The sequence below is a fragment of the Planococcus citri genome, chromosome 1 (genome assembly GCF_950023065.1).
Source record: "Planococcus citri chromosome 1, ihPlaCitr1.1, whole genome shotgun sequence".
Classification (NCBI taxonomy): Eukaryota; Metazoa; Arthropoda; class Insecta; order Hemiptera; family Pseudococcidae; genus Planococcus; species Planococcus citri.
The window spans coordinates 20,399,028-20,421,103 of NC_088677.1; the positions used below are offsets into that span (position 1 = coordinate 20,399,028).

The 22,076-nt window shown below is 33.7% G+C and overlaps 1 long non-coding RNA gene and 1 pseudogene across 1 annotated transcript; both read right to left on the bottom strand.

Moving 5' to 3' along the window:
- Window positions 1–1,370: 1,370 nt before the first annotated feature.
- LOC135849778 (uncharacterized) lies at window positions 1,371–7,753 on the bottom strand. Its single transcript, XR_010559611.1, has 2 exons — window positions 6,444–7,753; window positions 1,371–1,571 (listed from the first exon to the last, which is right to left on the bottom strand). It is a non-coding gene; the product is annotated as an uncharacterized LOC135849778 (long non-coding RNA).
- A 1,712-nt stretch (window positions 7,754–9,465) lies between these two features.
- On the bottom strand, window positions 9,466–12,579 carry LOC135834048 (uncharacterized; annotated as a pseudogene).
- Between the last annotated feature and the right edge of the window lie 9,497 nt (window positions 12,580–22,076).

Below are 22,076 nucleotides of genomic sequence, written 5' to 3' on the forward strand. Positions count from 1 at the left end.
AATGAAAATAAATCTATACCCTCCGCCTTAATGATTCTCAAATGGTGTCCAATAGGTACAAAAAATGGTTGGATAGCTTAAGAGAACATTCATTGCAATTGAAATTTCAATTTCTCAAAGCGAAACCAATAGTGTGCTACGCACACTAAAAATTGGCGAAAAAAGCCAGAACCTTTTGAGAATGATTTCGAATTATGTATTTCAAAAAATACTCGTGTTTTTTTTTTTTTGGAATGTAGCAAAAAAATGAGACTTTTTGGCAATGTGGGGGCGAAAAGCAGTCGTTTTCAGCAATTTTGGCGAAAAGTAAAGCTTTCTGGTACTTATTGTCGCAAAAAATTACTTCGTTTTGTGAATAAAAAATTGTTATGTTCATTAAAGTATACTCTGTTATTGAATTTTATTCCTGCAACGAGCGGATGACGAACTCAGGTTCAAGTGATTTCATCGTTGTGGTGATGAACTTGTTGTTTTGCTCGATTATCTACCTGTACCTACCTACCACACTCATGCTCGTCATAATTCACATTTAGAACGACAATATCGTAATACGTATAATTACTATATGAAGGTGGTTGACCACCGAGAATTAAATTGAGCCAGAGCTATACATTACGATTACGAATGATTCAACGAGACTACACAAGCTGATAATTATAACTACCGCTGAGCAAGTAAGTACCCACTACATTTGGATAAGTAGTTACCTACATGTATGTACCAATAATTGTACCAGTACACACAACCATTAAACTTTATGCAAATGTATAAAGCTTTAAAACCAGATTACTCGAGTTATTTATCGACTCGTTTTGAAGGAGATATAGGTATAAATAAGTAAAATACGAGTGAAATAAAAAATCATTAATACGAGCCTTGCACTTTACAGAATGATTTGAATACAGCCGATGAATAACTTTCTCACATGAAGGTTCGCGCGGTGAGAGTATTAAAAGTCTATACTTGTGTAGTAACAAAAGGTTTATTTAAAATCAAGATTCATTGTTAACACGTTGTTTGATTTGATATGTGAATAATTCATTCTCATTGTGAAGGTATTCGGTCTTTTCAAATCCGGATTAACGATCGGTTTCACCTCATCATCGTAAATATGATACCTCTATACCTGCTTGTCGTATAAATTGCATCTTTCATTTACAAACATTCTGCGAAAATTGCATCCAATTCGGTATATTTTCTCGACTCAAACTCGAGGAAGATATAAAATTATTACGAAATTTTTTTACACGATAAAAAATCAAAATTATTACTTCCTAGGTGGACGATTCTCAACAGTTTCCTTTTAGTTTGAAAAAAAATTCGTTTGTTATCACCGCAACTTGTTAAGCAACAAAGCACACACCGTAGGAGACTGGTTTTTGAAAATATTTAATTATAATACTTCGCAAATCGACGTATACACATTACACAATAAACCAAATGAATCAAATAAAAAATATTAGACGAAATAAAACAAAATAATAACAAAAAATTCTTAAATTACATAATATAAAAAAATCTTCATATTTTAATTCTCCTTCTCCTCATTTTCGGTATAAATTTTTGGACATCTGAAACATAAAATGAAAAAAAATGCAATTAATAAAATTGTACGTTAAAAATTTGTTTTTTTTTTGTTATGTACTTTATTGTTATACAACAGTCAGCTATTGTAGGTAAATATTTTTAATGTATCAGACTGTCAAGTCAAACAGCAGGCGGACATGTTCGAGAATAAACAAGAACAATTATATGCACAGTTGACTAAATACTCATACTACTTATATAAGACCATTTAAAGTGAAAAAAAAAACACGTTTTGTTAAAAACACATATCAATCATTTCGTTGCTTTTAATGCTGATATGTGATTTTTTTCACGTATTTATAAACAATAATAATAATACCTAACAATAACCCCAAAATACTGAAACCTAACTAGATCAGCCACTAAACTAGCTAACTAATTACCTACCAACAATTAAATAAAAAAATTTAATCGATCGAGGTGATAAATCATTGTCATCATTTCATCTATGGCAATAACCTCTCTACAAGGTTCCAATTCTGAAGGTTTTATTAAAATTCAAATTCAAATTCATACTTCGTACTCATCATGATACTCGTATAGTCTACGCAAAGTCATCCCATTCGGTGATTCTTCTCTTCACCCAGGGTCATACTTCGTTGACTGACGTAGATAGGTATAGGAAAACGCACTTTGCAAAATTTTCAACGAATTTGGAGAGCATAATTACTGCTTTTTTACGTGGACCGGATTTAAGCACCATGAAAACCACAGTCCACAATTACGTAAGCAGTTTTCAAAATACAGCCGTTAATTCCGAACATTATGTCATAATTTCCGAGCAATTTTCGCTGGTAAATTACGCGTCTAAGTAAGAACAGGTTATTATACTATATCGTACATGTGAGATTCGAATTCGATCTACCGCTGATCTGTTTAGTGTTTTTATAACGAATAACCATGTTTTACCATTATTTTTTACTCGAGATGATCCATCAAAGAGTGTACGATTTACTTTTCTGAACTCAACTCGTCGTCGTGTAATAGTCGTTTGTTAATTGTCTGAAGTGTAAGGACACCTGTAGGGTTATAAATTGACACAATGTCAAGATTTATACATGTGGGTATGTACATTATTCAACGCAGCTTTCGTATAGGTACGAGAAAACTTTAATTTGGGTATAATTATATCGAAAGAATTCTAAAACAAATTCAATCAAGTGCACATCACGATCATTCGTACCATAATTACTGAAAAATTAAGGTAATTAGAAACTCAAAGGTGACCGGAATAGGTACGCTAATAAAAACACAATAACTTGCGGTCAATTCTTTAAGGTGAAATAAAAAACCAAATATGCGAGTTCGTAAACACGACGACGGTGACGATGACGACGACTACCTACCTACGAATAAAATTAACAATTCAAGGAACGTGGTTAGTGCAAGAGGTTTTTTCAACTCTTTTTAGTCCGGTATACCTTAATATGATAATAGGAATGCTGCAATTGCACTCCCCCTCCCCCCCAACAAATCACCGATCATCCGAGACAACTTTTTTCATAAAAAGGACGTTCTAAGGAGCATTCTAAAGTAAACCTGCCCCAAAAAAATTGGCTTGGTAAAGAGAATTTTTCGATTTTTGGTGAATTTTTGAAAATCAAATTTTTAGGCCAAAAATGGGGAAAAAAGCAAAATTTTACCAAATTGATCTGGGAAGCTGAATTTTGGCATATGTCCTATTTTCAACTTGCCAAATAGATTGGAAACAGTTTCAAACCGTTTTGAGCAGTTCTGGAGCCTCCAGCAGATTTTTGAAACTTGAAATTCCCACAAAATTTCATCAAAATGGAGTTGGAAAGACGAAATTCACGCTTCATCTCAACTTAAACACCCCTATTGAGTCGACTGCTAGTAAGTTCAAGTCATTTTGGAGCCTCCAGCGAATTTCTGAAAATTCTTGGAGCCTCCAGTGGCCACCTCGATCCTCAGAGACAACGTTTTCCTCGAAGGGGACATTCTAAGGAATATTTTACAGCAAAATTGTCAAAAAAAATTAGCCTTGCTAACATAATGGCGGCCATTCTGATTGACAGGTGAGTCAAAATCACAGATTTTGCTTTCCAACATAGGACTTGCAGGATATTTTTTGAACTGGACGAAGCTGGATCGAATGAGCATGCAAAAATTCATCACTAGCAAAATTTTCAAGTACTAAAGTGTAATTTTCAATTTTTGGTAAATTTTTGAGAATTGATCAAAAATGAGAAAAAAAATCAAAATTTTACCAAATTGATCTAGAAAGCTGAAATTTGGCATGTACCCTATTTTCAACCTGCCAAATCGATTGGAAACGGTTTAAAACCGTTTTGAGCAGTTCTGGAGCCTCCAGCAGATTTTTGAAACTTAAATTTCCACGAAATCTCAACAAATGAGGTTGAAAATCCAAAATTCACGTTGCATTCCAACTTGAACACGCACTGCTAGTGAGTTGAAGTCATTTTGGAGCCTCCAGCGACTTTTGAAAAATTCTTGTAGCCTCCAGTAGATTTTTGAAACCTTTTCAATACGTTATGAGATCAACTGCAGGTGGATTTCAAGTCGTTTAGAAGCCTCTAGTGACTTTTTGGAAACCAATGGAGCCTCCAGCAGATTTTCAATCTTGGAAATTTCCATAAAACTTTACCTAACGAGTTGGAAATCCGAAACTGACCATTCACAGTACGTGTTAAAGTCAATTCAAACAGATTTTGGGGAATTTTTTGAAAAACAGAAGTTTCCAAAAAGTCGCTGGAGGAACCAAAAGGACTCGAAATCCGCCTGCAGTCGACTTCATAGCGTAATGAAATTAGTTTGCAGAGTAATTTTCGGCTTCTTAATTCCATTTTATGAAATTTTGTGGAAATTCCAAGTTTCCAAAATCTACTGGAGGCTCTAGGAATTTTAAAAATACTGCTGGAGTTTCCAAAATGACTTGAACCCGCATGCAGTAGACTTCATAAGGTGTTTAAATTGAAATGCAGAGTGAACTTTTGATTTAAACTCTTTTCGGTAAAGTTTTATGGAAATTTCGACAGTTGAAAATCTGCTGGAGACTCCAGTGGTTCCCAGAAGGTCGCTGGAGGCTCTAAAACGACTTGAAATCCACCTGTAGTTCACATCATACTTTATTGAGATTAGTTTACAGAATGGATTTTTTTGACATCTTAACTGCACTTAACTTAATGAAATTTTTTGGAAATTTCAAGTTTCGAAAATCAGCTGGAGGCTTCGAGAATTTTCAAAAGGTCACTGAAAACTCTAAAATGACTTGAAGCCACTAGCAGTCGACTTGATAGCGTGTTCAAGTTAGAATTCTGCGTGAATTTCGAATTTCCAACCTCATTTGATGAGATTTAATGAAAATTCCGAGTTTCAAAAATCTGCTGGAGGCTCCAGAACTGCTCAAAACGGTTTGAAACCGTTTTCAATCTATTTGGCAGGTCGAAAATAGGGCATTTGCCAAATTTCCGGTTTCTACATCAATTTGGTAAAATTTTGATTTTTTTCTCAAATTCAATTTTCAAAAATTTACCAAAAGTCGACTTCAGCACTTGAAATTTTAACTGGTGATGAATTTTTGCATGCTCATTGCTCTTTCGATGTTGCTTTGTCTAGTTCAAAAAAATATCGTGAAAATCCTGTGTTGGGAAGCAAAATCTGCGATTTTGGCTGACCTATCAATCGAAATGGGCGCCATTTTGTTAGTAGTTGGGGCAAATTTTTTTCGACAAGTTTTCTTTAAAATGTTTCTTAGCATGTCTTTGTCCTCTTGGGGAAAAAAAGTTGTCTCAGAAGATTGGGGGGAAGGGTGTCTGGCATTTCGCAAGTTGAGCAAAAATAAAAACTTGGTGAAGGAAATTCCTTCGTCCAAAAAATGAAAAAAACCAAAATCTAGGCCACAAAGAGAGGATTTTTCATCAAGGTGTAAAATCTAGTCGGAAATTGGATCGAATTATGACACAAAATTTAGCAAAATTGAGACCTTGAATATTACTTCTGAACAAAAATTCTCAACTTATATTCATTTTTTGTTTTGTCGGAAATGAAGGATCTGAGCTTTCCCAAAACTTTCATTTTCCGATACCTACATGATTTTATCTTTGAAAGCTCAACTTTAATATGATTTGGACAATTAGGCAGGGTATCCTATTGTACCTATCCACAACATGGAAACCTAGAGAGAACCTCCAAAGGGTTAATGAGCCCAATGAAATCGTCGAACTATGTTGAATTTTTACGTTGAAATACGATACGAATGCAAAATATGCGATCGTCGGTCAATTTCTAGCACAATTCGACACTAGGTACTTCTCTACTTCCTTCGAACGAGTTCGGAATCGCTATGTTCAATATAAACTAGTGGAAACGTGTTCTTTATGAAGGATCTTTTACATCCAGAGGCGGTGTTTTTTTTTTCACTATTAATACGTTTACTTGCTCGACATGAGTAGGTATGACCAGAGCAGACAGACGATGTTCAAGTAGTCAAGGTTAACATAATGGTTCGACTTCGTCGGCTAAATTAAAAGCAAAAAAAACGAAGATCTTATAGAGTGAATCAAAATCAAGGACGTAAAAACGAATTGAAAAACTTTCACGATCTTAGATGGTACCGAGACCTGCGACGAGAAAGTACATACATAGGCATAATATCACCTGTATAGTGTATAAACATAAACATACCATTAGCCGAATAATAAGTACTACTGATAATAACCATCATCATCAAAGAGTAGTTGATTTTCACACATCACGCGACGAAATCGCTTCAGAATTGGAACATGAGATGAGTAATACATTGACGTAGCATTACACATTAGAGTTGGAGTACTTTTTAAACATAATACGATATCGATATAGCCCAGAATACATACCAAATACGTAAATTTTCAATCGTTAGCTCTCAATTCCGGACTACAAGCTGATGCGAACTCGATGGCGCTTTTCTTAAACGCTTCGAATACCAGAGGAAAATTCACAATCGAGCAAACATTGGTGCACAAATTATATACGAACAATTTAAAATAATTATAAGCTTCCGATACAGAAACCATGATTGTAAAATTTCGTTCGAAAAATGTTAAAAATAAACGAGGAAAATCTCACGTTGTATCATGCAACGACGATCGATAAACTAATGATAAAAAGTTTCAACTTGGTAGAGAACAAGTCGTAAGACAGAGTGCGCTGCACTCGATCTTTTGAAACAGTGTTGGCAAAACATGTGGTTAAAAATTACCTTTGTCACTTAATTACAGTTGTGGCACACAAAACAACGTAATTTTTTGAAATTTTTCAATTTTTTTTTCGATTCGAAATTAAATTTGAAATTAAAGTTACCTATTCACTTATTCGTTCAATTAGTTCAATCTCAAGTTTCAACTTCAACTTCGTGACCAGATAATTTCTATGTTATTTTTGCCTTTTTGGCATTATTTTTCATTTTCACGTTTCGGTTTGTGAAAGTACAGTGGATGTGATGTGAGTTTTTTGACGAATTGAGAATTGAAGACTGAAGAGTGAAGTTAATTAACACATAAGCAGGAGTACCTACAGGCTACATAATTACTATACAAGGTGTTCCAGTTCCACTATAGATATGTAGTACTCGAGAAGAAGACAAAAAAGTTATATGATTGGTTTTCAATCTTAAAAATTTTCAAAATCTACTTCCAGGGATTGAATCAAAACAACTGAACCAAGTTTGCCTTTTCAATTTTAAAATTTTATTGAAGATAGGTAATTTGTCATGATATGATTTTTTGTTCGTCCACCCGAATACTACGGGTTATGGAACTTATGCCTTATGGGCATCATTTAAATTATTCGAACATTCGTATTTTTGATGATTTTTTTTCTTCAAAATTAGTGAATTTGAGTTTTGTTTTTGCGAAGCACGTGGCTCCTTTAATTCACAAGATAGGCAACCAATCTTACGTAATAACGTCCTTAAGTAGTAAGTACTATCTACAGAAGAATTTTGACAGATCATTCCAGGAATCACCCTGTAAGTATACCTACATATTTATTATGGAAGTATTTCATTGACTTGAGAGTGAAACGATAGCTGAAGCTGACTCTTCTCATCGTGACTAGATTAGGTATTCCTTAATTAAAGTATCTACGTAATTATTAGGTACCTATACTTTATGGTACATACATACATTAGACGAATAATGAATAATTGTACTACCTTGTATCTTCATTCGCGCTCAATATATCCTCCATAATTTCAGGATTACAAGCGGACATAATGGCGAACGAATTTTTCATCAACGTAGACTGAATCGAACAACACTTCTGTTTCATTATTTCGATCAAATAACAAAAAAATTCCGATATTATTCGAGTAACACTCAAGCTTACGTTATTATTATTCTGCATTTGATAGGTATTTTTAATAATAGGTGTATGCTTAAACAAATTAAATTATATTTGCTTGTTTTGTTTTGTATTGAAATTATCAAACCGAGCGCAGATACCTATGTAAGGTATGCACATAGGTGGTACAGTTACTCCGGAGTATATAGGTATTGGCGAAAACTGTCTCGTGTAGAGATATGAATAATTTATGATCTAATGAACTAATAATCATTGCAAATCATTTCATTCATTCCGTCAGTTGAACAGAGAGTTGATACTCGAACAAGTTGTAAACGGAACTTTATGATACAAGGGTTATGAACTTCAATAAAACGTCAGTGATTTTCTTCGTTGTTGTTTGTTGATACCACCTAAAGGGGAAGGTGTTTGCTGCAGTGTGCTAGTGTAGGTAGTTGGTAAAAATTATGAGTAGTATTATGTAGATATAGGTATGTTCTTGCATTGTAGGTCGTTTATGGTTGCAGGAAATGAAAAACAAATAGGTACGATCCTGGCTGTAAAGAACGTGTGAAGTTTATATAGGTTTAATTTGTATATAAACATGTTTACAGTACAGAACATTTCAGTTTACCGAATATGAAGTTACGTATAATGATGGTTTTTCAAGTGTTTTTCTATTTTGAACCAGGTTCGGTTTGATGTCATATTTTTCTCCATTGTGACATTTGTGACTATTGTGAGATATATGTGTCAGATTAGGAAGAATATTTGATCTCGTCTAAAGTGGAGGTGAATAGGAAAAGGAAGGTCTCATCCACCTTTACTGTCAAAAAAGTCGCATCAATACGAATAACTAGGTAGATACTAGTTGAGCCATTCTAGGAGTTTGATTGTTCTATAGGTACCTAGGTATAGGTAATTGGCTGACGACGGAGTGAATTATGTTCCTGAAACAGGTAAACAATTTTTCATCAGGGACGAAGTAGGGTTTATAATCTGAGAAATTTGACAATAATTCAAAAAATGTTTCTTGGTTTGGAAAAACACAGATCATAGTTTTGAATTTAATATTTCCCAAGACTCACTTGAGGTAATTTTTTTTTCTCATCGAATAACCAACTACTAATAACCGTACATATCATATAACAGTCGAGCTGACAAATGCCACCAGTACACATAACGATAAATCAACGATGACAGACACGTAAATTGTAAATCACTTGTACGCTGGGAAACGTACATAGGTACCTATAACGAATGGTCGAAATAACCGGTCTCACTTACTTATTAAACTGCAGTGCGAAGTAATATACAACAGATTCGATTTGATTCAATATTAAAGCAAAAAGCAACGAAAACAGGAAAACTACAGAGAAAATCATGAAATTAATAGACAGAAAACTGTACTTCCAATTCACACATACAAATTTGATTTGTAGAATAAACGTATGAAATTTCGAACATCCTTTAAAATATTGCTATATACTGTTGGAAGTTATGTAGCTTAACGACAGGATTGGTTTCACTTTTCACTATACATAATAGACCCACCAACGTTTATTCCAAAAAAATCTAACCTGAAACAAGGGGGAAAATATAAACACGTGAGGTACCTATACAGTTGTAATTTTATCATTACTTACCTAAGTACTATCTTTGATTCCCATCTCTCTGGCTTGTCGAATAACAGCTTCTTCACCAAAAGCTGCAGTTTCTGGACCGTAGGTATATCGTACCAAATTTCCGCATACTAGAGAGATAATCTTCGATTGTAATATTGAAACGTCTAGGTGGCACAAAAGCTCCGACAACGTTACGTGTTTCTGTGACGAAGTTGTACATCTGCACTGCTCTTGTACTAGGGAGAATTTCCAAAGCTAACCCGAGCTTTCTGAATTGTACGATTAATTCTCTATTAAACGATTCAAGACTCTTGTCTTCGCCTAATCCGAGTATCAGTTAGTCTGGACGAGGTTCTAGATGACGAAAAAATTCCAGACTGTCTTCGTTTACAGCTTGATCATCCTTGATATCCCGACTGAGTACTATGTTTTTATACAAGATCATTGGACCGACAACGAAAATTCCGTTGTGAAGACGAAAACCAACTTGAGAATATGCTGATACAGTGATGAATTTCAGAGTTTTTATTATCTATTACATCTAGCGTAGTTTTACCATGTCCTTGGTAAGCTCCGACCTTTCAAGCAGATACGATTGGAAAACACACTGGAGTTTGGAAACGAAGAAATGATGATGAATTCTGTATTATTTTGCGACAAATGTTCATGTTTAGATGTTTTGTACACTGTTGGCAGTGTTGGCTTACTCAAGTTGGCAGTCGTTTGTTCATTGGATCCGGATCGGGATAATAGATTAATATGAATTCATTATATCATTTAATTATGATGAAATAACAACGTTGAATATTGGTGGAAATTACTTCAAGATCACATTTCAACTTATAGATTTTTGAATACTTATTGATCTTACTTATGAAAATTTCAAAATTTCAAAATGTTACCTACCTAAATTACAAAATTGTTGGCGGTGATAGAGCATGACGAAGTGATAAGAAGCACGTGTCTGCGCGCGCATGACCATGCTTGTGCGCTCCGACTTGTTCGGTTTTTGCCATTTTTTTAAGAGTTCAGCACCAAATAAATTTTAGTATTGTAGGCATTAACTAATAAATTTAAATTAAAAGTGAAGTTGAGATGTTTACAAAATAAGGTAAAAATATAATCTACTTGTTCAAGTTCTGAAGATTGGAGAAAAAGTAAAAGAAAATGCGCTTTGAAGAGCACCAGAAATAACTTTGGTATGAATTTAAATTAAATTTTAGATCGAATGTTAAAACGAAATTAGACAATTAGTACAAAATACCTAGAATAAAAACAATCATCTTTACAACTTGGTTGGTATTGGTACTATTCATTTTAATCTTCTTACATTTGGTTTATTTTTATTTTATCTTGGATGAAGCGATGAGAATCGTTTTCACATTTAATTTTTAATCTAATTTAAATAACCTTACCTACCTAGAAAACAATGTTATTTCATTCTCCTAAGCCAATTTTCTATTACTTTTTATCTAATCTTCTGAACAATTTGATTGAGTATTTCTACTCAATTTTCACATATGAATCTCATTTTTTATTTTTACGCTTCTTAGTTTTAACATTCAATTTAAAATTGAAAATTTTAATTCAATACCAATAAAATAGTCCAATACCAAAGTTATACTTATTTTGGTGCTGTAATTACCTACGTTTCTTTTTTCCAACTTTATCTATTTCTAATCTACACAGATACAAATACAAACTCAACTAATAGGTTTGGTACTCAAGCATCAAGCAGTAGGTTCAATGGAATCAAAATTACTCTGACGAGAAGAATAATGGATGAAAAAAGAAACATATCGAATTACAAATATTTATTACGTAGACTAACGGATATTTAATTATTTATAACGTACGTATGTAATTAAAAAGACACCGACGCGTTAACAAGCGATTCGAGAAATTTCGTATGAATTATTTTTCTTGTTTCGATTGGGCCAACTTTTCCATTTTCTCCAGTAATTCTTTCTCCTCTTCGAGAATTTTTAATCGGTCGATTTTCGTTCCCGGATAGTATTTATTTACCGGCGATTTATCAACCCCTTCGAGTTCTTGTTTCTCTTTCTCGATGGCCGCCAAACGAATTCTGCGCGATATTTGGTTATACTTTTTCAAAGACGAGCGAAACTCCTCGTCGATTTCTGTAAAATTACAGGTACAAACTCAATACCCACATAGAATAAAAAGCTCAGGATGTCTACTAAAATCCAGAAGGCGAAATTCTTGTTCTTTTTTTTCGTACATGTCGTCAAATCTATCCATAATTATACCCCCCCCCCTCCCCAAACAAGTCTTCAAGGTGTTCCTAAAAATATTATACCTACCTAATAGATTTTTTAGAAATAATTTTCTCCATGAAGGCATATAAGATTTCAAGATTCACTCTCTTCCCTCCACCCCTCATTTTCCATTTCATCATTTAAAAAAAAACGAGAAAATTATCAAAAAAAAAATTCACACAACTCTTAGCAAGGTTCGTACAGTTTATATTGAAATCCAGAGTCAAGGAATTTTTGTGATTTTTAGACTACTCTTTTAAATTAAAAAAAAATTCGATGCAGTGATCTGCAAAATTTTCATTCATCTTTTCTCACTCAAAATTTTATAAAACTATCTCATTTTTTCGTGCTTTTTGAAGAAATTTCTATACTATTTTCGTGATTTCGTGCTACCTAGTTCCAATTCTCGCCTTTTTCGTGCCGGTAGACACACTAAAGCTAAGTTTGTAAAGATAGACAAATGGCAATTGCATACGTACTTTCTTCAGAGTCTGATATGGTCAACGGATCATTCGTCAAACTGCTCGTTTGCCTGTAAATTGAATACATTATTGATAATAATACTATACCTGCTATACATCTCGTAAAATGATGGAAACTCGAGTCAAGGTGAGAAAACCTCTTTGCGAAGTTGGTGACAAAAAAATGGAAGAGTAACTAATCTCGTTAGGTATGAGTTTATATTTAGGTAATGAGATATATACGTAAATTTAATATTACCCTTCTTTTTGCTTCAATTCCACCATCTCGATTTCTTCCTTAATTTTATCCTTTTTGTCCGACATTTTGGTGCTTTTCGCGAATTTATGCGAATCACGTAAAAATTTTAATATTCTACTAGAACAACGAGAATTGGTAAGGAAAAATTTGTCGATTTCCAACGATGAAACTACTTTGTGATCTTCGTGGTGATAAACGAAAGTGTTTATGTAGGAATAGATCTAACAGCCACTTATATCTCTTTCAGCGCTGGATCACCAAAATTTTGAAAAAAATTAAAAAAAAAAAAAAAGAACAGCCCTAGTCAGAAGACGTCAAAAACGAAGACATTATGAATGAATTCGCCATGCTAAAATATATTATCTAAATATAAAAATTACAGTTTTTACTTTTAAGGAAAAAATATTAATTTTCAGCAAATCGAACATTGTTGAGCTTCAAAAATTTATTAAATTTTAAGAGTAGGAAAAAAAATGATTATAACAAAATTTGTTCATTTTTTGACGTGGTATTCATTCCCGCATTCATTTTTTCCATCGAGATTATTTGGAATTAAAAATCATATTTTGTAGCTCCTTCAATTTACAAGTTGGGCAAAAAGTCATAATAGGTAATTTTGTTCATTTTTCAAAGTACTACCGACCCCCATGGTCAAAATTGGATTTTGGCTCTTGGATTTTGAAAACGTATTCTATTTACCCCTTCAATTTTCGAAATAGGCAACTTGTTTATCTTACGTGTTATAGCTTTGAAAACAACAATGAAAGACATTTTATGACTTGGGACTTGGAACCTTTTCTAATTGATCAAATAAAGTCAAACACGGGGAATGGGATTCTTTTGGGAGCCAGAGTTGACCACTGGAGTGGGGAGAGTCAAAGTTGAAAATTACAGAAAGGTAATTTTTTTGGAGAGGCATCATATGGCTTCAAATAGATGAAGACTCATTAAAGATTAATTTGATAGTTATAAATTACCTCGATTTTTCAAGTTTTATATTAACTGGGTGAGTTGAACTAGCTAAGATTATTGTTTGGGCGACCTGAGATTGATTTCAGTACCAAATTGATCATTTTCGGCGTTGATTGCCAATTGCCATAATGAAAATGGGTGTAGGTAATATATAAAGTCTCTTCTCCAAGGAAAGTTTTAAATCATGGATACGTTTTTTGCTCAAATTGAAAGTCTTGTATAATACCAAGAATTCATTGAAATTATTTTTTCAAGTTCTCAAAGTCAGAAGTTAGGAGAAAAGCTTTTAAATCCCCCCCTCCCCTCAAAAAAAAAAGTTAGACAAAATATCAGAAAATCAACTAAATTTTTCCCCGTTTATTTATCATTATTATTATTTTTTTTCAAGTCTGACATAATACCTGGAAGTCCAATGAATTGTTTTCAAGTTTTTAAATGTCAGCCTCCCGCAAATTTTGAAGACCTCCGGCGCAAAAAAGATACCCATTTTAAAATGACACATCAAACAAGTAAGGAGGCTTCTCTAGAAGAGAAGTCTTTTAAAAGAACTCTGAAAGGAGATTGAAGTAGAAAAATATACGAGTATGTACCCTATGCATTAATTTATTGTTTAATTTTTTTTCCACTTCAGAGGTCTTTATGTAGGTGGCAAACCTAGGTGGGGGGGGATTGAGAGCTTTGAGAGGATTGTAAGGAAACCAACATCATTTGGGAGACCAGGGGAAGGTTTTTGAAAATGTGTTTATTCAGAAAGATTCTGCCCATTGAAAAATTTTCAAAAAATTTCTACAGACATAAATTTTTCATCTTTTTTATTTTTCCCAAATTTTTGGAGGGGGGAGCTCCATACAAGACGGCCAACATTGTTTGGGGCCGTTGACAATTCTAATGTGGAAATGGGATATTTTCAAAAAAATTTCTGAATTTTGATTTATTCTCGTTTTTTTAAAATATTTTTTTATCAATTTTGAGGGGCTCTTTACCAAATGACTGTTTGAAGAGCCAGGAAAAGTTTTTCTTTCAATGGGAAATATTTAGAAAAATTCTGACTCAGAAACAACGAATATTCTTTATTTTTTTATTTGTGAGAATGAGTAATTTAAATTTTTTTAAAGAAATAAATCATGGAAATAGGAACTTAAAAAGGACTTTCAAGGACCAAAATTGAAAATAAGGACAAAGTCGTCAGAAAATGACCAGATATGATGCCTGACTGTTTCATCAAAGAGATTTGAGTTTTTCCAGGTTTCAAGTTCAATTCAACCCAGGGACTGGTAACGTTACCAAATTTTTCAACAATATACCGGAAAAAAAAGTTGAAATGTGCAAAAAACAGTACCAAAACCAAAACCAATACCAATACCGCTTACTTAGAGAATAACTTAACAATACCGAAACATTTTCCTGTTATTTTTAGCGTTATTTCGAGTACTGTAAAATTCTGAAAAAGCTTGATTCATCATGCTAAGTTTTTACTTTTTATTTTTCCCCCCTTACATTTGATGCTTTTTTTTTGTAACATTGTGTTATGGTTAAATCGTCTCTACGAGTAATTATAGCCTTTAAGGTTGGGAACAAAACGTTTTTCTGTTATTTTTAGTTTAATTTTCCAAACTAAATAGTAAATAGTAAATACTGTAAAGAAAAAATGTGAATTGAATCTTTTTTTTTTTTTTTTTGTATTTTTGTAATTGTTGATGCTTGACGATTAAAGATAATGGGAAACTTTGGAATGTTTCTGGAAATTTATGAAGGAAATTTCTGCTAATTTTTCAAATGCATAAATTTCCATGGCAATTTATGTTGTTTTAAATTGTGAAATAAAATTGTAAAAAAAGCGTTAAATTTTTTTTAAAATATTGATAAAAGTACTGTAATTAAAGAAAAATTTCAAAAATTTGTAAATAAATGAAATGGGAAATTTTATAAGTTACCTAATATAGTTGATTAAATAACATTTTCAAAATACTTAATAGTTTTTCAAATCAAAATAAGTAAGTAGCGATTACCTCGTATTTTGAAGAAATATAAATTCCCAGAAACTTTCTGGAAAGTTTATTCGCAAGTTCCAAAATATTAATTAAGTATCTAGAAATTGATTACCTAATACCTATCTCTAGTTGAAAGACCTCATCTTTCATGTAGCAGCAGTCGATCCTTAATCCCTCAATTTTGATTTAACATTTGAATACATACTTTGGTAACTCCTACACTTACAAATCTTAATTTTTGTATTTTCTATTTTTCAAACATTGAAGGGGGACTTTTTGTGAAAACTACCTATATACGTATCCAATGAAAAAAGAGGTCGAGAAGAAATTGTAGAGCATGAAATTTATCTTATCTTTTCTGCTCAAACTTCAAAACGGATTATTTTTCACAAAAATTTGAAAATAATGTACAAAAAAACAAAACCTCAATAACCAAAACAAATACCAATACCCCGAAAAAAACATAACAAAAACCGACAAAAATACAAATAGGTACCAATAAAATAACAAAACCAATACCCGAATGTTTCGTTCCAACTGAAAAGTTTCATCTAGCTGTTTCATAGCCGAATATTATTTCATATTTATTTGTCAACATAGGATGCATCAATACTCGACGTAAAAATTTAAAACAAATTTTACATTCATTTAGGCAAAAATCTGTCATAATTTTGCACATTGCTCGATATTTCCCCTTCTCCTACACTTTCCCATCGATCCTAAGGCATTTAAAAATAAAAAATGATTTAAAAATCGGTTTTACGTTTAGTTGCAAGTGGTAACGCACCTCGAGTTTTCAATAAAAAGTAAAATTATATGGCTACCAAAACTGTACGTCTAGTGATATGCGTCTAGACCAGTCAAACTACAATCAGCACTTTTTCAACGGCTAAATAAGTATAAAGTATTCATCAAAAGTGATACTATATTTCTGAAATTCATTCTTTAATTAAATTTGTTATTAAATTAATACGTGCATCGCTATGCCTAACTTTAATACCGGTTTACTTTGCGCTTCAATTTTAATGCTTCTCGTATCAGCGGGTAAGAATTTTTACAATCGTACTCGATGTAATAATATATGTACGATGTATGCATTATGAATGTTCTGAAGGATGTATTTTCCTGTTAGATACCTATAAATTCTTCCTAGATTCATCTAACTAATCCTAATATAACTTTTTTCGATGTAGTTATAGGAGCTGATCCGTTGAAATGTTATGAATGTAAAGATCCTGACCCCGTCACCACCCCAGCGACTACAAGCACCGCCGCCGCAGTGCAGGGCGGGGGGGTATCGAAAGCAGGGGAAAGTGCCGCCGCAACAACGAAAAAAGAATTAGTATGTAGCGATGGTAATACCCTTGATAAGGATGCCCATTCTAAGCCTTTCGATATACCCCCTGAGTCTACGAAGAAAAAAGCAGGTTGCTTCGTTGTGAGGAAGCAAATTGATGGTGGTGAGAATCACGAAAGTTACCTATCTGCTTACCTCTTTTTTTTTTTTTTGTTTTCGCCGTTACGTTAGTTTTGTGACAAATTATACGATCATTGCATTTAATTTACTTTATTCATGGGAGTTTTAAGATATGGATACATTTAGCACTTTTTTTGTAGGTATCTTTTGATTTTAGTGATGGAATAATTGCAGACAAACTGAATTAAGTATGTACTTGCTTACGTCTTGTTTATTATTTTAGGTAAATGGTGGTATCAACGAGGTGGAATAGTTACAATTGATGCTGGTGATAATGATACACAGACATGCGATAAAGCATATACCTTTGCGCAAGTGGATGCTAAGGCTACAAGAAATTGTGAGGTTTGTTTTACGTCATTCTGCAATACCAAGACTTTCGCCGACTCCACCACCACCGGTTCCTCCGTCTCCTTACGAGCAAACAGTTTCATTTATTGCATCGTAATTTTTGCTTGGTTTATACGTAAATTTCTATCGAGTGATTTGTTAGCGAAGTAATTCTAGTTTTTAATACGATGTTTGGTCACTAAATGTGTACGTAGGTTACTTAGTATAGGTATACTTAAACTTAAGAGTTATAAATTTTTGGTTGTATTTTTATAATAAGCGGGATATTTTTCGTGATTACTTAGTCAAATAAATATTTACTATTCGTAGTTTAATCGTATTATTTTTCTTCGATGAAAGGAGAGCGACAGTATTTAATGAATTTCGAGAGTCTTGCTTCTATGTACCTAGACCTACCTACCTACCTCTAGAAAGATGCTTCCACATGTGATGTTCAATAAATCTGTATTTTCGTTTAGGCAGGCATACCTACCTATGTATTAGGTAAAAAAAGCTCCAAGTATTCTGAAAAACAAAGGTTCTCATTTTCAACTTTTTTTTTATTTTTCAAGAGTGAATGTTATACGAGAAAACTAAGTCATTCCATAGCTCACTCATTCACTCATCATAAGAAAGGTTAAGTGAAGACCATACAGATCGACAAGCAACGTCATTAGTGCACTTCAATGCAGTTATTCTCTACGCTTGGCTCGAGCAGCGTTTTTATTTTGTATTTTTGACGAGTACAGACACTGGTATACTTTTTCACTGACCAACTACATACATATATGTGCCCTGGTCTACGAAAAAGGACAAATTTCAAAAAAATCGTGGTTGAATTGACGTGGAATGACCCGAGGGTTGATTCTTCCAAGTAACACACCCAAAAAGAGTATGAATTAGTCGAAGGGACCGCAAAAGGATCAATTGCACCCCCCTGCTGACCTTCCGGGAAAGCTTTTTTCTCAGAGGGGGAGTCCAGTCCTAAGGAACATTTCTAGCCCTTGCCCTCCAAGAAAAGAACATGGCCTTACTCATCAAATGGTGGCCATTTTGATTGACAGGTCATCCGAAATCGCAGATTTTGCGTTCCAACACACGACTTGCACGAAATTTTTTAAATCTTACAAAGGTAAGGTAGATCGAAAGAGCAAACAAAAATGTATCATCTGACAAAATTTCTAGTGCTAAAGTGCATTTTTCGATTTTTGGTGAATTTTTGAAAATCAAAATACATAAAGCCAAAAAATGAGAGGAAAATCAAAATCTTACCAAATTGACCTAGAAAGCTGAAATTTGGGATATACCCTATTTTCGACCTGCCAAATCTCAGACCGTTTAGAGTAGTTCTGGAGCCTCCAGCAGATTTTTGAAACTTGAAATTCCCACAACATTTCATCAAATGGAGTTGGAAGGACGAAACTAATTCCGCAAACTATAATTTCAATACGCTACGAAGTTGACTGCAGGTGGATTTCAAGTCGTTTTGGAGTCTCCAGCGACTTTTTGAAAATTAATAGAGCCTCTAGTAGATTTCTAAAACTTGAAATTAATGGATTTGGAAAGCTGAAATTCACTCTGTACAGTACGTGCTAGAGTTTATTCGAACAGATTTTGTGGAATTTTGAAAAAAAAACTGAAGTTTCAAAAAAAGCGCAGCAGGCTCCAAAATCCAAAAATAGGATGTCAACTGAATCTCATCCTTCTACCTCAAATGGAGGCGAAAGGGTGAACTTTTTTAAATTTTCAAATAAGTATGAAATCTATGCACAAAAAATATATGTATCGAACTGGAATAAGGGACCCTGTGCCAAGACGGCGCACTTTTTTCCCGAAGCCTGATACTCCTGGACAAAAACTTGATGGAAGGTCACTCAGACTATATCTACTACTTACCACCAAAATCTTAGACCATTCGGTTACTAACTCTTGTCTTAATCGTAAGAATTGTAAATAAAGTCAAATGCGCCGTCTTATAGAAATCGATCGGTTTAAAAATTGAAATGTAGGTATAGTAAATTTCGGTTTTATAACTTCATTTAATGAAATTTTGTTGAAATTTCAAGTTTCAAAAATTTGCTGAAGACTTCAGGAATTTTCAAAAAGTCGCTGGAGGCTCCAAAATGACTTGAAACCTCCTAAAGTCGTCTTCAGAAAGAGCTAAAGTTGAAGTGCAGAGTAAATTTCAGCTTTTCAACTCCATTTGATGCAATTTTGTGAAAATTTCAAGTTTCAAAAATCTACTGGAGGCTCCAGTAATTTTCAAAAAGTCACTGGAGACTCCAAAACAACTTGAAATCCACCTGCAGTCGACTTCGTAGCGTATTGAAATTAGTTTGCAGAATGAATTTCGTCTTTCCAACTCTATTTGATGAAATTTTGTGGAAATTTCAAGTTTCAAAAATCTGCTGGAGGCTCCAGAACTACTCTAAACGGTCTGAAACAGTTTGAAATCGATTTGGCAGGTCGAAAATAGGGATATCCCAAATTTCAGCTTTTTAGGATAATTTAGTAAGATTTTGATTTTCGCCCTCATTTTTTGGCCTTAATTTGATTTTCAAAAATTCACCAAAAATCGAAAAATACACTTTAGCACTTGAATTTTTGACAGGTGATGAATTTTTGCCTTCTTTTTCGATCTACTACTGTAAGGTTTAAAAAATTTCGTGCAAGTCCTATGTTGGAACGCAAAATCTGCGATTTCGGCTGACCTGTCAATCAAAATAGCCACCATTTTGTGAGTAGGGCCATGGTTTTTTTGAGGAAGAAATGTTCCTTAGGACTTTCCCTTTAAGAAAAAAGTTGTGCTGGAGGATCTGCAGGGGGGGTGCAATTGATCCTTATGCGGCCCCCGACTAATTCGTACTCTTTTCGGGTGTGTTATTTGGAAGAATCAACCCTCGGGTCATTCCACGTTAATTCAACCAAGAAGTGGTAATGGGGGTGGGCGATTTTTTCGAAATGCTTCCTGTGGAAAGACCTTCCAAAGAGATGACCAATGGCGCGAATCGCAGCCCTCAAGCCCTTTTTTAAAGGCTGCTAGGGGCGTCATGCGTCAAAGTTTTACCCATTTCAGCAGTGGATAATTCGATAACCGCGATACCTACTAAAATGGAACTTTTCCCAGTAGTTAGGGGGTTGAAAGGATTTTGGTGATATCATAAAAATCAGTGCTGCCACTTTTTTTCGTACGAAAAATTAGCTTGAAAAGTTTCAAAACTTAGTCTTCATATCGTTCCGACTCTAAAAAATTCTGAAAAAATATATTATGGACAACTTTTAACATGAAAAAAAGTTTTGACTGGTGAAGTTGACCCATTTTAACTTTATTTTTACGTATCCATTGAGAAAGTTGAAAACTCCCTCTCACTCGATCAAATGAACTCATCACAAAAAAATCAAAATTCTGAGTGCATTGAAAAAATTAACGAATTTTAATTTTTTTTACTATGAGTGTAATAATTTATGTCAACTTTTTCATGAAATTTGTCAGATAGAGGTCCAAATAAGATAACTGGATAAATGTAAATTTTTTTTGATGTTTGGATTGAAAATTGAATTTTTTCGAATTTTGATTTTTTGTGATGAGTTCATTTCATTGAGTGAAAGGGTTGTTTCAAATTTTTCAACATATAGGTACATAAAAAAAGCGGTCAAATGGATCAACTTTACCTGTCAACATTTTTTTTTCAGGTTTTAAATCAAAAAATCACATTTTTTTGGCGAAAACTTTCAATTTTTTTAAAATCGACTTTACGACATAATGCCATCCCAATTTTTTAATACGTTGTTCAGCATGAATTGGTTGTCCATAATACATATACTTTTTTCAGAATTTTTGAGCGTCGGAACGATATAAAAACTATCTACGTTTTGACAATTTTCGAGCTAATTTTTCGTACGAAAAAAAGTGGCAAAACTGATTTTTACGATATCACCAAAAAGCCTTTCAAAACCCCTCACTATTGGAAAAAGTTCCATTTTGGTAGGTATCGCGGTTATCGAGTAATCCACTGCTGAAATGGATGATGTTTCAAGTTCACTGAAAACTTAATTGACACCCCCTAGCAGCCTCTAAAAAAAGGCTAGAGTGCTGCGATTTGCGCCATTGGTCATCCCTTCGGAAGGTCTTCCCACAGGAAGAATTTCAAGAAAATCGCCGACCCACCTAACCACTTCTTGGTCGAATTGACGTGGAATGACCCCCTCGCATTATTTGGTATACTTACCTACAAGGGAACCTCTTGAGGTGTCACACTCCGATTTGAACGGGACCGCGATTTTTGGAAAGAGCATAGTCTAAAACCCCCAAAACCAAATTTTCAGCTGCCCAAGTTCATTTTGCGATTTTTGGCGAATTTTTGAAAATTCAAAATTTACTGTTTTTGGCGATTCATGCTTTTTTTAAAAAAAAAAGTACGTAATTGATCAATAAAAATGGTTAAAATAAGTCCCAAAACTAATATTAATTACTCAAATCCAAATTCCACCATTTCCAGCCATTCTGGAGCCTCCAGCGCGATTTTTCAATTTCTCCAGAATTTTGAATTTGCTCCAGAAGGCGTGAATATGCAGTTGGGCAGCTAAAAATCGAGTTGTGTATTATACTCGACCTGTTTAACGAGTTTATCCGCATTTGAGCCGATTTTGAGAGTAACACCTTAAAAGTGGCTTTTAGACCAGCTTTTTTCAAAATTAAAAAATCCAAAAAAATCAAAAGATAACCGTTTGTGTGGAAATTTATAGAATTCACGCGAATCGCTGTATTTTGTCCAAAACTAACCCCCCCCCC